General features: G+C 48.6%; 1 protein-coding gene across 2 annotated transcripts in view; it reads left to right on the top strand.

Moving 5' to 3' along the window:
- The first annotated feature begins 1600 nt into the window (after positions 1 to 1600).
- Positions 1601 to 15628, top strand: part of Fz2 (frizzled 2) — a 98951-nt gene continuing 84923 nt past the window's right edge. The window contains exon 1 of one of the 2 annotated variants that reach the window (XM_076829198.1): positions 1601 to 1619. The gene's annotated coding sequence lies outside the window, so the exon portion shown is untranslated. Of the gene's footprint in view, positions 1620 to 8734; positions 8941 to 15628 lie in introns of those variants that run through there. The other variant, XM_076829197.1, reaches the window with a different exon arrangement.

Below are 15628 nucleotides of genomic sequence, written 5' to 3'. Positions count from 1 at the left end.
AGGTCGGTTCCCGGGCGACGTGATGAATTAGCTGCATCAATTACGGTATTCCACGACTACATTCATCCCCGGTTTGGTTATCGCACGCGCAGACAGCCGGAAGCGAACTGCAGGGCTCTCCGTGCACGCACAGGTTTGACACCAGATCGCAGGAAAAAGTCGACGAAAGGCCGCGTATTCGCTTTAGCTGTCGCGCGTATATTTGAAGACGAGCGCGATAAATACGAGGGCACAGTAGTCAGGACGGTATCCGTGAATGCGGGACCGCCGAGGAAGACCGTTGAGCGGGAGAGGGGGTGGGGCATGGTTCTTTTTAGTAATTAAAAATTACGCGCCGCGGCCTGTGTGCGTCAAAGCGCGCGGCTTCGTTAATATATTCAGAGGCCTTTGGCCTTGCAAAAAGACGCGACAAAGTTCGTGCCTATTTCCCTTGCACCCCGCGCCGTCACCGCCCCCCTTCATTCATACCCTTTCTCTTCCTTTCGGTCTTTCTTCCTTTCGCCCGCCAGAGGAACAGCCCTCGCGACGATAATCTTTCCTGATTTTCCGCCAGGAATTCTAATTTCTGCCCCTACGGAGGGCGGGCACGCCCGGCGACGCGGGGATCGCTTTCATCACGCGATAATGTCTCCCAGCTACGTCGAATCGACGGACCTAAATAGGGCTGAGTGATTCTCTCTCTGAGCGAATTATCGGGACGGATGGGAGGGGGCCCTGGCGTTTATTCGAATTCCTTCTAAGAGACTTCGCTCTCCGGTCGATTCATTATGGAAATTATAGGGTAAGGACGCCAGGTGTATCATGCTGGAATTAATGCCTTATGAAATTGTTCCGAGCATGGCATACGGAGCTTGTTTGCAGGCGACAAACTCACGAGACCGCCAGGGTGTATACCGAGACCAGGCGGTGTACCTTTGCAACGTGTTTTGTCAACATTGAAAAGAAACGGAGCAGTGAGAATCGGACATGTGTTTCACGGTTTCCGGTTACTACCCATCGTCTAAGGTTTCGTGTCGATTGGGTGCTCTTTTTTCGAAAACCCTCTCGGGTAGACTTTCGGGCACCCCTTGTGTCTGCGGTCGAGAGTTTGTTATTTTCCCAACGATTTACAAGCGTACACAGTGAAGGGCCTGGTTTGATCTACGCCATCGCCAGTCACGTTACAAATTACGATCGACGTTTTCTCGCTCGTTGAAATTTCTTTAAATTCACGACGATTTTAGGATAGCTGTAGTTGCTTTGAAAAATGCATAGATTTTTCACCTTGCAGTCATACTGCAATGTGCGCGTGGGTGGGAGGAGTTTAATTCACCATTTCACTTTTCTATTGCATTATTGATACTTTTAATTTAACCGAGTCTGCAGATTCAGATACAGAGTGAATAGTGATTCAATTTCCACGGAGATTTCCATTGCAGTTGCTCGCAACTGCTTTGAGTTTAATTTGCAGTCTAAAAACGCATTCCGGGATCGCCTTTATTCACGGGTCTGTCACGGAAACTCGGCTGGAATAGCAAACAGTCAGGAGAAGACGATCCAGGAACGCGGATTATTTTCCGGCGTCGTCATAAAGCTGTCAGGAACATCGTCCGGCGTTCGTCACCTGCACCCGTAAACACGTGAGCCAATAGGTCGTGCTTTATTCCACTCGTATAAACTTTACGGAAATGAGCCGTAAACGAGAGTGGCGACACACGTACCATGTGAACGTTAAACATATTTCGTTTGGAAACGCGGAGAAACTTTAAACGCGTCAATATTAAAAGCGTTGTCACAGTTTTTAACTGTTTGCTCGTTTCAAACAAACTCGCGGCACACATGCGAAATAATTGATTCAATATAATTAAAGCAGTAACTCGAGAGTGGAAATATTTTTGGCGAAGTTAATTTTCGTCCACATTCGAAATATCGTTAGCGACATTTTGCATGACAGTCGAATGAGGAAATTCGATAAACAATTCCACATAGCCCATTTCCGTAAAATTACTCGGCGATTCTGCTTAATTTCGCGATTTCCAGTTCGAGGTACTTTCACACAAGCAGAGTGTGATGTACGCTAATAGGTTTCGGGTAATTTACTAAAATACTGCACCTTTGAAGTTCGATTTCATTGACGGTTCGATGGTTGTGCAAAGGCGGAAGAGAATTTTGCATAGACAGGCTATTTCTGCTTTAGAAGCCAGCTTAGGGCCATTTTTTGGTCTGAACTGTGTACTTTAAAACCTGTATAGGGCTACGTATCTATAACGTGTGCACGGGTAATTAGGGATTAGCTTTTACACTGCAGTTTCCTCTTGCAGGTACCAATTCAAAGCGTCCATACCGCCGTGATAGTTTACCTTTTCCATCAGCCATCAGTTTTTTTTATCAGTTGAATAATTGCCAGCAATCTTTCGCTATCGACGCGCACCACTCGTGCGTTTCGTTTTGTTGCGCGCGAAAAAAGGACGAGGGAAAAATTTATCCACCGTTTTCGGCCCATCCTCTGCTGTCCCTCCCGCCCCTCGCTTAAAAACCCGCGCGACGATAAATCGCAACTGATGAAATTCGTTGCGCATTTTTGCGGCGGATTCAATCGGTGGCACAATTTTATTCGAAAATTACGCATCGCTGAAAAACCGGCTGCCTGAAAATACGAGCTCGCAATGTTTCCGGCGGCCCTTTCGACAACCATGTACATTCGATAGCGGGCGCTATATGATTCGACGGGCTGGAAAGGGCGCGCATTTTTCCCATCGTGTTGATTCCCTCTCATCGAACCACCCGTTTCGCCTCTTTTCATTTTTTCGAAATCATTCGCGATATATCGAACGCAGGTACAGTCGTCGATACGGGAGCGCATTGATTGCTCGAACAGAGCCACATCCTCGCTCGGTAGAAAATCCAATAATTATTCGGCCCTCTGCTAGATACGCGGGAAAAAGAACTAAAAGGATTTAGTGGCTCGCCCAATCTAATAGTGTACAATTTATATAAATGTAGGCATTTCGTAACGACGTGCGAAAGGTCTAGGGATAACGGATGTTTAATTGGAGGAGATCCATTAGGGGTGAACGGTCAGGGGGCAAAACGCGAATCAGGCTAGCGGGGCACAGCAGTCGAACAGGAAAGTCGATGACGAAACCGCCATTACGTGGACGAGAATCGAATTTTCCTCAATTATTCGGTCCTCTACGCCAGTTCGCGTAGACTTCTGATCGATTTTAATTGGCTGCCTAGCGCGGATTTGCCCCTCGATCGCCTCGAAATAATTGAGCTCGGAGGCAAGGTGACGGCTAGGATCGTTCTTTCGTGGATACAATATCGTTATCCTTCCCGTGGGATTAATCGATCCCGCCGAATGTTGTGTTCCGCGTTATCGACTCTCGCGCCCTTAATATCTGGTCGAATCTAACCCGCCGCGTACCCTATATTAGCGTCAATCTACCGAAAATTTTCCGGACTAATGAAATCCCTCGCTCGACTGGCTCGCATCATAAGCTTCGTATTTATAGTAACCTATATCCTGTGGGAAAGTCTGTTTAGCGAAACTGGCGAACGCAATTAACGATGTCACAGTGAAGTGGAGTTTAAAGTGGCATCATGTCCCTCGTACTGCGTCGTTTTTCTTTCGTTCTTCGAGTAAGATCATAGCCTTGTCTATTCCACTTTCATCCAATACTCCAATCCATCCAGGGATCTCTTCGCCACGTCTGCGGTCTTAGGGATAATCTATATTCTTCAAGATCCCTAAGCAAAGGGTCGGTATTATCTCTCTTCTCGCGCGAACACGAGCAAAAGTGGAAATGCTTTCCTTGTACAGTGAGTCACAACTCAAGCTACGGGTCTCAACGAGCAGTTTAAGAAACATCACCCTTTTAGGGGTCTTCGGGATCTTCTCACAATTCTCCGTTGCTGCTTTCACCACTTCGCAATATTCGAAATGCTTCTACGGTGTAATCCGCGCATTAATCGGCATGCTCGATCGGACCGATCACCGATGTATACACCGATGATCCGAAGCTGATTCCCGCCGGTGTCTTGCGGCGAAGCGATTAATTGCCCGTGTCGCGATTTTTAAGCGAGCGCTAATTTCCCCGGACAAGAATCGCAGAAGCCCGGTGTGCCGACCCCTCGACTGCGATCGTTATATAATGTTTCGCCTTAATTGCGGATTCGACCCCCGGCGGTCCGTACGCCGGCTGGTCGGGCCTGCAGCTCCCGCGCGATACACTTTTAATTGCGTCCAGATTTGCAATTCAGATTTCCTAGGCGCAGGCCGACGTCTGACTCCTGCATATATCCGAAATTCGAAATTCGCTCTCGAGTGCTGACGGAAGACAAAATACCCTCCGCGCATCCGGTGCCAGAGGGGGAACATCCGTCGATCGCCAGCCCTCCTCGTGTCGCGAAAAACGCGCGCGCCTGCAGGCTACAAAATGTCGCGATAACGATGCGGTCGTCTCGAAATTAACCGAGGGGTGCGCACTGTTTCGCATTGACGATTGCGTGTCGTACATCTGGACGGATACTTCTGACGTGGATAGTAAAAGTCATCCGCGTTAAAAGTACATCGTACATCGTGGAAAGCGGTTTTCCTCTCTCGCGATGAGAAATTTCCAGTAGCCGTGCCTCGTCTCTGCCAAGGGCTAGACATTGTCCGAACTGCTGAAATATAGTATAATTGCTGTACACAGGGATTCGAATGTACACCGTTGGATGCCAACACTAGCAGACAATAACGGCCCCTTGCACGGCCAGCCGTCGGATAGGGTAACAACCCTCGTTTCGTTTGACTAGAAAAATCCTGGCACGGTTAGCTGCGCTCAATCGAAGCTTAAAAGATCCACGAGTGTCCGCGCGGTGGCAATAAATACCGGCTCGAATAGCCTCGCCGTGGACCCGCGTGTTTTACGAGTGATTCCAGCGAATTTGAAGCAAGAAATTGTAGTTGCCCAGGGCTGTATGTACAAGAGCGAGGATGGGGGTGGTTGGGAAAATGGGGTGAGACGCGGGGAGGGGAAGATTTAGAAGCAGGGGTGGAGGTTCCATGGTGTCATGGCAACACCCGTCGCGATAGAGAACGCCTTTGGCCCCCTTTTGCACTGCCAACACACTGTCGGGAGGAATGAGAACGTATCGCGGCGTTGGCGGAGCCCGTACGAGGTTAACGTCGGCTCCTTCAAAAGGAGAATCACCGATCGATCCCCCACCCCACTGCCACCGTGTGTGCTAGCTAGTCGTGCACGGTCATCTTATCAGAGGAACGGTAGCATCTGCCGAGCATATTGGAAAACCGATAAGCGGCGCAGAAAGAAATTATATACCGCCTATAGAATGCGCGATTTCCTTTTAAAAGGCAGATAAATTGATAGGTCGATTTAATCGTCTGCGGTGGCATCCTTCGGGGAAATGAAGCCCAACAGTATGTAGGGTGATAGAAGTATTGCTAGTACTCAGGCTTGAGGTTAAGGAAGGTCTGAATTAGATGGAAATGAATTTTTCCTTGTCCAAGACCGGTAAATTTATTTCTGCTTTAATGGTGCGTAGGATGAGGGTGCAATGAAATTTCAGAGTAAGGAATTTAAAAAATAGGCACTAGGTGCAAAGGTAGTACATATGTATGTAAGTACGTTGTGGCGATCGACGAAGAAGCCAAGCGCGTTCATTCCGCTTTATTTTCCTCCTCAACTCGCCTCGCTCCTCGATGTGAAACTCTATTAAGAATTCCTGCCCTGAAAGACCGTGTCTGCGGAAATATTTACGTACCACTTTTACAGGGGAATCGTAACCCAGATATCCCTGCAGTATTTCTTAAACTGGATTTCTTCGGGGCGAGCGTTTCATCGCGAAGAAAAGACGAGGAAACTTGAAAGCCGTTTTCGTTCAAACTTTTAATGCCTCGTAGTAAATGCGACCGCGGATTCTAGTCGCTCTAACGAACTTTTTCCGTTTCACCATCGTGACCCTAAATTCGTAATACCTGTAGAGGAAAGATTGTTTTGCAGAAGAAGGAACCCGTGTGCATCTAGAGAGAAGTTCTTATCCCCTACTCGTACAGCTTCGTCGAAATGACAGCTGTACCCTCGAAAATTAAATGAATCTCTCAGTAATCACAGTTCCCTCCATACCTCTGCATTTGTCTCGTGAAATCAGATGTTATTGCAAGCTTTAACTTCAGATTCCACTTTAATCCAAATCCACTCCGTGCTCGTGCTTCTTCGTGATAAGAAAAATAATTACCTCGCGATAAGAGTGCAATCGCTGATAAGTGTATTGTTATTTGTAGCTGAAGCTACAAGTGTTATACCACTGAGCAGTAAAGTACAATACACACACTAAACCAGAAACGTTAAAAGAATGCATAACGATCCTAAAGATTACCGAAATGATACTTACAGCTATTTATGTGCCCCATTCGGAAGTAAACGGGACGATGCCAGATTTACGACCAATGGCGAATCCATTCTCAAGGAAGCCCGTCTTCCGAAGGAACAGCTAGAAAAGGACCTTTACCGTGCAGCTTTCAATTCAGCCTCGTGCACGCGGTTCAAAAACGAGCAGCGCGTATGAGAAACGTTATACGAGCTTTCCCATCGAGAATTTTACTAGCGTACACCCGATTCCGCACCATTACGCTCGCACAGCTTAAAGCCAGCGATGCAAAATCTCTTTCTGGCAAGGACTCGCGAGCAACATCCTCTGCCTACTCCGAAATGCAAGCCTGGCACGGATCCAGCGCGTCCTGCTATGTTTCCTTTAGGCCCTTCCTCTTTGACGCCGCGTCTTCCGATGTCGTACATCCAACCTTTCTGCACATTTCGCAGTTACTCGCACCCTACCCCCGGCAACTTTCCCCGCAGTAAAAAGAGATCCGCCCGCTTCTTTTTTCTCGCGTTATCACTTAACCCACGGCAAATGTGAAATGATTGCGAGAGCGCTCGACTCGCCCGAACGTGGAGTGATACCTTTGAAATAGACGATGGCATTTTCGTTGCCAGTTTGCGCACGATACTCCAAATATGCTTGCGGTATTCCGTGGTCTGGTGCAATTTATGGTGGAATGGAAAAATGGGTGGTCCTTTGTGGTTAGGGACGGATTTATGCATAGGCTAAGTAGACTGCAGTGTAGGGCGGCAAATTTTCGGGGACGGAAAATCTGGGGGAGCGAAAAATTCTGAGGGAAAACAAATTTGGGAAATGTTTAAACGCAGGGGCTTCAGACACCTTTAAGCCACTGTAGCGAATTAGCAAAAATTCACACGTGAGTAGCCCAATTGAATTGACTTTGAAATTAAAATATTTTATGATATTTGTTAGCCTAGGAGCTCCAAATCTAAAAAATTCGCCCCTGTTTGCGGGAAAGCAAGTTGGGGATGCGAGATGGAATAGTTTTCGAGTTTTCGCTTTCGAGAGAAAATGTGAGAGTGGTTATGATTGATAAATAGATTTTAGTGGCTTCGTATGATTATTGTGTGACTCTACGAGAATAATTGAATGTTCTTATCCAGCACTGATGGTATCCAAAGGGCCATCATAATTCATTTTAATTGATAATTAGACCTCCAAAGGATTAACATCTTCGAATATCTGTGCCCGTCTTCGATACACTAAGGTGTATGATTGATACTGTAGTTGATTTCTGAGCTAGCTCCCCATCCTTATGAAAATTTACCGTTGTGTACGGTCGGATTTATCGGCGAAGGGTTGAATTTACAAGCTCCCGCTCGGCCGCCACCGGCTAGCCTTTCCAAACGATAAATTTCTTGGACTTTATCCAGCCGCGTTTATCCGTGTTTGTCTTACATTTAAACTTCGCCTGCTCTCTCGCTTCGGACCGAATTGGCGCGGCAGACACCCGAAATTCCTCTTCTTTTCCACGAACACGGTCGTTTTCCGCGTCACGTTTAATTAACCGGGAATAAGTTTCAGAATTATACTCGCTTTGATCGTCGCGGATTCTGTTGGTTTCACGCCGCGAAAGGTAAACGCGAACGGGGGTGTGCGGCCGCACACCTGCCTGGATTAGCTCGCGTGCACTCGAGTTCGGCGTTCCATTCTCCTTTTCACGCGCGAAACGGCACCTACCGGTTCGCGGATATCGGCTCCGGGAGATGGCAAGTTAGCCACAGCTTCTTGTATCGAGGTTGAGACGAGAATTTCAAAGGGGGCCGTGTAATATTTAGAATGATCACCGCGCTGATCGATTCGGACCACTTCGACGATTAAGTAGCAACCGCGGCCATTTCCATCGGCAAGATAAACTCAGCTTTCCTAGACCTTCTAAGCCTTTGTTAGGCGGTGCGCAGCCGAAGAAGAGACAAGTCGTAAGGGCGTTCCGAGCGCGGGTAAAGAGACCATGGGATAGGGGTGGAAAAACAGGGACGGGGGTTGAAAGGAAGGACAGAGACGGCAAATGGAAAAGAAATTCCCATTACTTTGGGGGAGAGACCCGTCTAGTACCCTTCTTCTTCATCTTCCCGCTGGTCGTCTTCATCCTCTTCTCCTTCGTCGTCCCCCGTGCCGTTTCCACCGCTTCCTCCTACGGTCTGGTACGCGGTCCCCGAGCAAGGGGATACGATGCACGCATGTGCCGGGGTCATTCTATCGATTTCCCTGGTTCGCGCGGCAGTCACGAGGAGGCGTACCCAGAGTCGCGCTCTCGCTGCACCAGCACGCCACCCAAAACAGCCTCGCGTATCGTCGCAACCGGGTTGCCTTTTCAAGGTTAACCTACACGTATATATGTAGAACGTACCACCGTCGCCACCGAAAGTGTCGGTAGCCTTGCCTTCAAGTGCATCCGTCGTGCTTTCTTTTCCCTTTCACGTGCGCGCCAACCATCCTCCGGCCAAACTCGGACTGTGATTTTGGAAGATCTTTGGTGAAAACGAGAAATCATCGTCCTCTTCGACGTCTCCTTGTCTCTTGACACATCGTGATCTGCGTTTCGTTTTCACGGTGAGTAACAGCTTGTCCTTTTCAGTACTCGTCGGCTCTCGTTTTGCGGGTGACAACAGCTGCGCTGCGCGACAGAGCTTTCCGCGGTTTCGGCTGCTTTCTTTTAACGCGACCACCGTCGGCCGTCGATGTTATAGAATGCGCGAGTTTCAATTGCCCGTTAAGCGTCCCCCGCTTTCGCGACGGTGTCTATTAAAATTCAATCCGCGGACCGTTTTCTCGAGCACCAGCTGTCGTTAGAATCGCAACGGTAGCAGAATAAATAGCGGTGAGCGGGCCCGATGATTGCCAGTGCCTCTATAGGGGTGCAACGAGGTACGATGTCAATTAAGCCACGGCTAATTAGCCGGATTGCGACTGGATGCCAGCGTTTCCTTCGAGTTTTCATCGGTCCGCGGAGTGGGCATTGTGCGGCGACCGCAATTTTCGTGTAAATGGACAATCGATCAGGGATACCCACCGCTCCGATATCACGCAAACGTAAAACCACCCCTCGTGCTTTGATACATGGCATATTCTTGAGACGTGGTGGGGCGAGGGGAATGACCACTGCTTCCTTATTCACGATTTATAACGTGGGGAGGAAAAAGTACCGCAGTACAGTCTGTGAATCATTTATGATTTAAACTACAAGTTAGTTTCTAACAGCTTAAAAGTATCCCAAAGAATCTAATATTCAATTCGTTAAATTTCGTTCCGCCTGTTTTAAAACAATTAGCTCCTCGATAACCACTGCCGTCCTTCTTACGAGTCCATCGTAAGAGTCGTATAAGAAAGAGAAGCCACGTTATCTCCCGATAATCAGGAAAAAGTCGAAGCAGCGCGATTTACGATCCGATTCTCGGGCATCCCGATAAGAATCGGCAGCGTCATCGGCAAGGTGAGGCTTTATTGTCGCGAAAACTCGTTGGATCACTGCGTGTTATCACCGCAGAGTACAATGCGACTTATCGCCGAGCGGAACGTTTGCCCGCTATAAATCCGGTTACCCGTGAGCCACTCGTAGCGGAGGAGGCGTAAGCCAGAGGAGCGGGTTCCAACAATACGGCTGCACGTTTTCACAGAATTTTTTTCCCCCTTTCGGGCGCGATAAGCGCCGTTATCTTTTGTCGCGCACGATAATCCAAAGAACCGTCGTTTCAGTACTTTAGGCAGGTCGACTGCAGCCAGCAGCTCCGATCAACTAAACGCCCGCGGTTATGTAACCAGGAACATAACGTTGGCTCGTATAATTACCGAGCTTGTTACGAGGAGGATCGTGGATGCAGAGAGAGCCCTGGTCGTTTCTTCTCCCTCTCCTTTCACCCCTTTCACCGGTTTTTCCTCCCTCACACCTTCTCCGTCTTTTTTCCCCCCTGTCCGCTCGCCCCTCCCCTCAGGTCCCTGTGTCTGCACCTATCGCTTCGACTCTGTCCCGCCCGCGTAGCGTTAGGTAATTCGAAAGCAATTTGAATTGACGTGCAGCGGCAGAGGAAAGTAATTACGGGGCGAAAGCTCCCGGCCTCGCCGCCTCGTATGGCGCGTACCTTGCCTCCACCGCGTGTTCCACGCACAGGGGATACACATTGCACACCGATACGTGTCCGCGTATCGCATGTGCACTGCCGTGTATCGTCGCTCGCGGTTAGATTGATTAAAATTTACTATGCAAATTAGATTACGTCTCGGGGCGAATGGCGGCCGGAGGAGGCGTAGGAGGAAGACGGGACCGGCCCCTCTGAAAAGATGAATCGTTATCATTAGCATTTTCAGCATTGACGGCGGCCCCGGCGGTGTTATCGCGCCCGCTAACATATTGGGGTCTCTCCCGCTTCCGAGCGTATCCTAGTTTTTGCAACCCCAATCCTTGAACATCGCATCGTAAATTTCCTTGGATACTCAGCTGCTGCGTCCGTGCTGTCTATGCTACTCCTCTCTCACGTCGTTACTTCGGGGGTCGCGCAGCCGCCGAAGAAACTCGTCTTTCCGCTAGATCGGCCGAAAGCACCGCGATCCGCGGTCGAGCCGAGGGGTGGGCTTTGCCCCCGAGGCATGTACACGCGCGGCAGGCGAATTGATCGCGTTGGGGTAGAATCATCCATCACCAAGTGACAGACCCGAGCTAACCCCCCCGTGAAAAGGTGGCCTGGCCCTCTCCCCTTGCGACAAGAGGAATGGACAGAGGTAGCGGAGAAGGGACACGGAAAAGGACGGGCGGCGCGCGAGGGAGGGAAAACGTGGTGGCGCCCTCCAACGACGGGCGACGAACCAAACAACCCCCTCAACAATGCCCAACAGATCCCACGGGACGGCGCGTTTCTATTTTCCCTTTTTCTTTCTCCCTCGCCCTCTGCCGCGGCGCGCTCCGTCTCAGCTCGCTCTTGTTGCCGCTGTCGATCTGCCTGTGACGCTGCTTCCACCCCTCGACGCGGTGGTTAGTTTTTCGAGGATCGTACTCGACGGTTCTATCGATGCGAAACGCTTTATTATGTGATCATCTCGTTTAAATTGCCGCTCTCGTCGGCCCGGAGAAGCACAGGGGCGGGGACATAAATTTTCGTTCACAGTTCCTGATTATAATTAGGCGTGGAGGGTGAGAGTGGGCTAATTGATTCGTCAGATTGGGATTCAAAGTCGGCTCTCCGTGCCCGCCAGAGAATTCTTTGAACGGTGAAGTTACCCCGTGTGTAATATATTCAACGAGTAACTTCTTGTTTAGAATTTCAAGCCCCCTTTGCGCCACCCGCTTCCTTACTGTGCTTTGATCGAAACAACCCTTCGGTGCATCCCTTTCTCGCGCAAAGTCTTTCAAAATCCAACACTCCGGAAACCAGTTGCAGCTTTTATCACAAACCAATGAAGAACGTACTTCAGCCATTCCGAGAATCCGCTTGTTATGGAGTCTAACAAACATCCCCTTAACCCTTTAGCGTCCAGTGTGAGGTATACGTCACATCATTTTCAGACATATACAATAAATCGATAGTAAATAATTTTGGGTCCCAAAACGGTTCAGTTCTCTAAATGGCTCCGAGCTGCAAGCCACTGATGCGTGTTTACCTCTGTAAATAATGTTTACAGTAACCATGTAAACATTTCTGGCGAATGTGTGTTGGACATTGTTTGATAACCTGAAACTTTGCTCTTGTTTTCTTTAAGAAGTTGATAGTAATATTATTTTCTTTACATTTTATTTGGTAGATACGTGTAAATTAATTGTTATACTAAAAGAATATTACTTGTAAAGTTTGATTTAATCAATTTTTTGTTTGTAATTGCATGTTGAAGTTCATTGGACGTATACGTCACATCTAGAAAATCATATTTCCACTGGCTATTTTGGGAAAAGAACAGTCAAGTGCATGTATCGGGACCATTTTTCAGTTAACTAATCGCAAAAAATCATTTTTTTCCGCCGGGAAAAGTGTCTGGGTGCTAAAGGGTTAACAAGCTGCTAGTTCCAGTCGATATATCTAAATATGAAATTTCCAGGCCATTGCACAGGCCACCGATAAATTCTTTCTCCCCGAGCCTCTATAGTATTCGAAAATGGCTGTCGCATGGAGGGTGGCGCATAATAGCGGCTACAATAGGGAAACAATGACTCTCCATGATCAAATAAACCGACAAGTAAAAAAGAGTTTTACTGCACAGGCATTTACTTTCGACAAAATCTTGCTTCTAAATGCAAAAGAATATTCGTCTGCATTCTAGCATTCTACGTGTTCACGATTGATCTTTGTGCTCAAAATCAATCATCAGTTCAACTCGAAAAGTCCTGGTGGCTCCAGAGAAAATTTCCAAATTGTTCCACGATGGTCGCCAGTCGATCGTTAGATAATGAAAACGAGAAGGTCGTAAAGCTGCAGCAGTTAGTCGAGGCTGGAGTCACTCTGTCGTCGGATGGTGCATTACCAGTCCTCGGGGTAGGTGCACCACCGTCGCCCTCCTCCCAATCCAGCTCGTTTCCCGGCATTGATGTGCTTCCTCGCCAGCGCGACGGCAATTTTCTTGATCATGCGACACAAAGGGCGGAAATCAATAATACGGCGCGGTAGGAAACACGGCCTAAATTGGAATACGACCTGGACTGCGCGCCTACGCGATTTTATTCACTTCCCAAGCAATTCGCCGTGAATCGAGACACTGATTCGCGACCAGACGAATCCGATCGTCTCGATAAACCGGCCGGCACTTTGGAGCTCCACCACGCCGTCGATTCGATTAGAACTTCTCTATCAACGGGATTGCTTTGAAAAGGGTAGACGCTCGGAGAGAAATCGTTGCTATATGGAGCATGCGGTGCTTGAAAAGGGGGAGGAAATAGAGATCCTGTAGAGAGCACAATATTTGAACGAGAGGAGGAGGGAGGTTTCTTTGTAAGGCACGACACTCTGAACACGGAAAAGAGAAGAAGAAGAGGAAATATACAGAAGGCAATTCTCTGAGAGGATACGAGTATCTCCCACGTATATATTCTCGCAGATGGGAGAAAAAAAAAGGAAGCTCCTCGACCGTTGAGCATCGTGAAACGAGACATCGGTAAGAAATTTTTACGATCTTCGCCCAGAGGAATATCAATCGAGCGCGCAAAGCAGCTCGGGGCAACGAAGAAGGAACAACACGGCGAGTACATACTTAAATAGAAGTTCGACTCGGTTAAGACAATGTACTCGAATCGCATTGTACGAGGTGCAAGAGCTGATAGCAGGGCACAAAAGGAAACGTGGCCTAGATCAGAATGCACTCAGAGCGGCGTGTGCACACGATCTACCTTATTCATCCCTGAGCAAACTCTCGGGAGGCTCGAACCGAGAGAGTTTGATACGCGAGGCGAGGGAGCATTATGATCCTGTAATGGGCCAATATTTGGATACGCACGGTGGAACGTTACCGCGATTCACGCGCGCCTCCCTTGTGGCTAGTCCGCCCGGCAAATCATAATTCAAGGATGCATCCACCTGATACAGGTCCCGTCTAATTTATACACGGACGTGTCCGATTGTCCCCAACCACCGGAACGTGCGAGTGCCGCAAACCACGCTCCCGCGAATCTTTTTGAAACGGCCCACGATTGTCTCGGGAGCATTTAGGTCAGCTCTCTGAAGAATGGAGCGGAATTTAACGCGAGAGCCGCGGGAACACTGTGATCTTTTAATGGATAGGAATAACTTACGAGAGCGTGCAATGCAACGCTGATATATAATGTGCAGGAAAATCAGTACGATCCTTGCGGGGCCCGATCTAACTCTTCCACCGCTCTGGGCAAAAATGATTATAAATAATTATTTTAAAAAATAATTTTTAACACCGAGCGAAATTTTTGGTAGGTATTCGTTGAATAACAAATGCTTTACTTACTTTTTTACCGCTTTCCCAAAAGTTTCACTTTTTTATTGGTTTCTGTTGATTTTAATTTTCTCTTTCTACCGCCGCTCTGGATCCCTGTGACGTTTTCTCATAGTAAAATTGCAGCAATGTTTAGTTCTGTTTGTGGATATTTGTGGAAATGTTATACATCGATGAGGGTAGAGTTGGAACATGAAATTCTGTATCTCGAAGACAGTTGATGTACAGGAGAATTATTTTGCAGTCAAATAGAAATCAGAACACATATTTGAGAACAAGATTAACGACATCAGCCGTCTTGTTGTTAGGAAAGGGTCACGTGTGCCAGTAGAAAGATTTGTTTAGGCTGCCGTGCGTTCCTCTGTGCTTGCTTTAGAGTGGTTCCCTCGCGGGAAGAACAGATTGGTTTATCCTTATCTATCGCTGTCTACCGCTGGGAACGTGACTATTCTTGGCCCGTAGATAACCGAGCAGAAATCGTACGATAAGGGCGTCGAACGAGATTTCAGAAGCACACTATCAGAGCCGAGGCTCGAGCGAAGGATCCAAGGGTCCCTCGACGAGGTGGAAAAAGTTGGGTGCCATCAGCGGATACGCTGCGAAATGTCAATTCATCCCGGTCGGTAGACGATGTAGAGTGCTTTAGGCGTCTAGAGTGTCTTGCAGCACGATTCACCGGCTGTTCAGTCTCACGCGCTCGAGGATCCATAGAGCGTGTGCTCGTTGGCTGTCATTACCAAGTCCTCGGCCTGGATGTGTAAAGAGGTCTGTGGCTTGTCCTCCGCGCCCTTGTTCGTGGCGTATCGATGGAGTATCCGTCCGACGCGTCTATCAAAATCCCGACGCTCGCAGTCCGTCGATGAATTCGCTGCGTCGTCGCTCGAGCGAGCACAAAGAGATGGCCTCGTATCGCGGCCCATCGATCCGCGCCGCGAAGAGGCCTGTAAAAGCGGTTATGGGGGTGTACGTGCCCCGTAACAAGGATACTTTTGTCCTGGAGGAAACGACGCGCGAAAGTACACACCGCAGCGATCGGGAAACGAGTCACGGAACACGGTTCGTCGTTGCTTTTCCTGGTTCCAGCCTCGTGACATTCGCAACGTGACGAGAACCCGTGGATATCCTCCGCTCCCTTGATTCTTATTCACTCCCCTTTGTATGTGCTCTGTCACAGCCCATTGTAAAATTCTCGGAACCATCACCGCGGTAGCTTACCAAACGCGACAGCCCCGACATATCGCGCCGTACAAACCGCCCCCTTAAGTCCCTAATCTTACGAAGTGTTTTATACACTGCCCCATTATCGTAAACTCGATCAAACGAGCGTGCGCGGTCCTTAACCACGGTGGCAGGAAAAAAG

The sequence above is a fragment of the Andrena cerasifolii genome, chromosome 16 (genome assembly GCF_050908995.1).
Source record: "Andrena cerasifolii isolate SP2316 chromosome 16, iyAndCera1_principal, whole genome shotgun sequence".
Classification (NCBI taxonomy): domain Eukaryota; kingdom Metazoa; phylum Arthropoda; class Insecta; order Hymenoptera; family Andrenidae; genus Andrena; species Andrena cerasifolii.
Note: the sequence above shows the minus strand (reverse complement) of the source record. Positions and strands in the feature narration are given on the sequence as shown.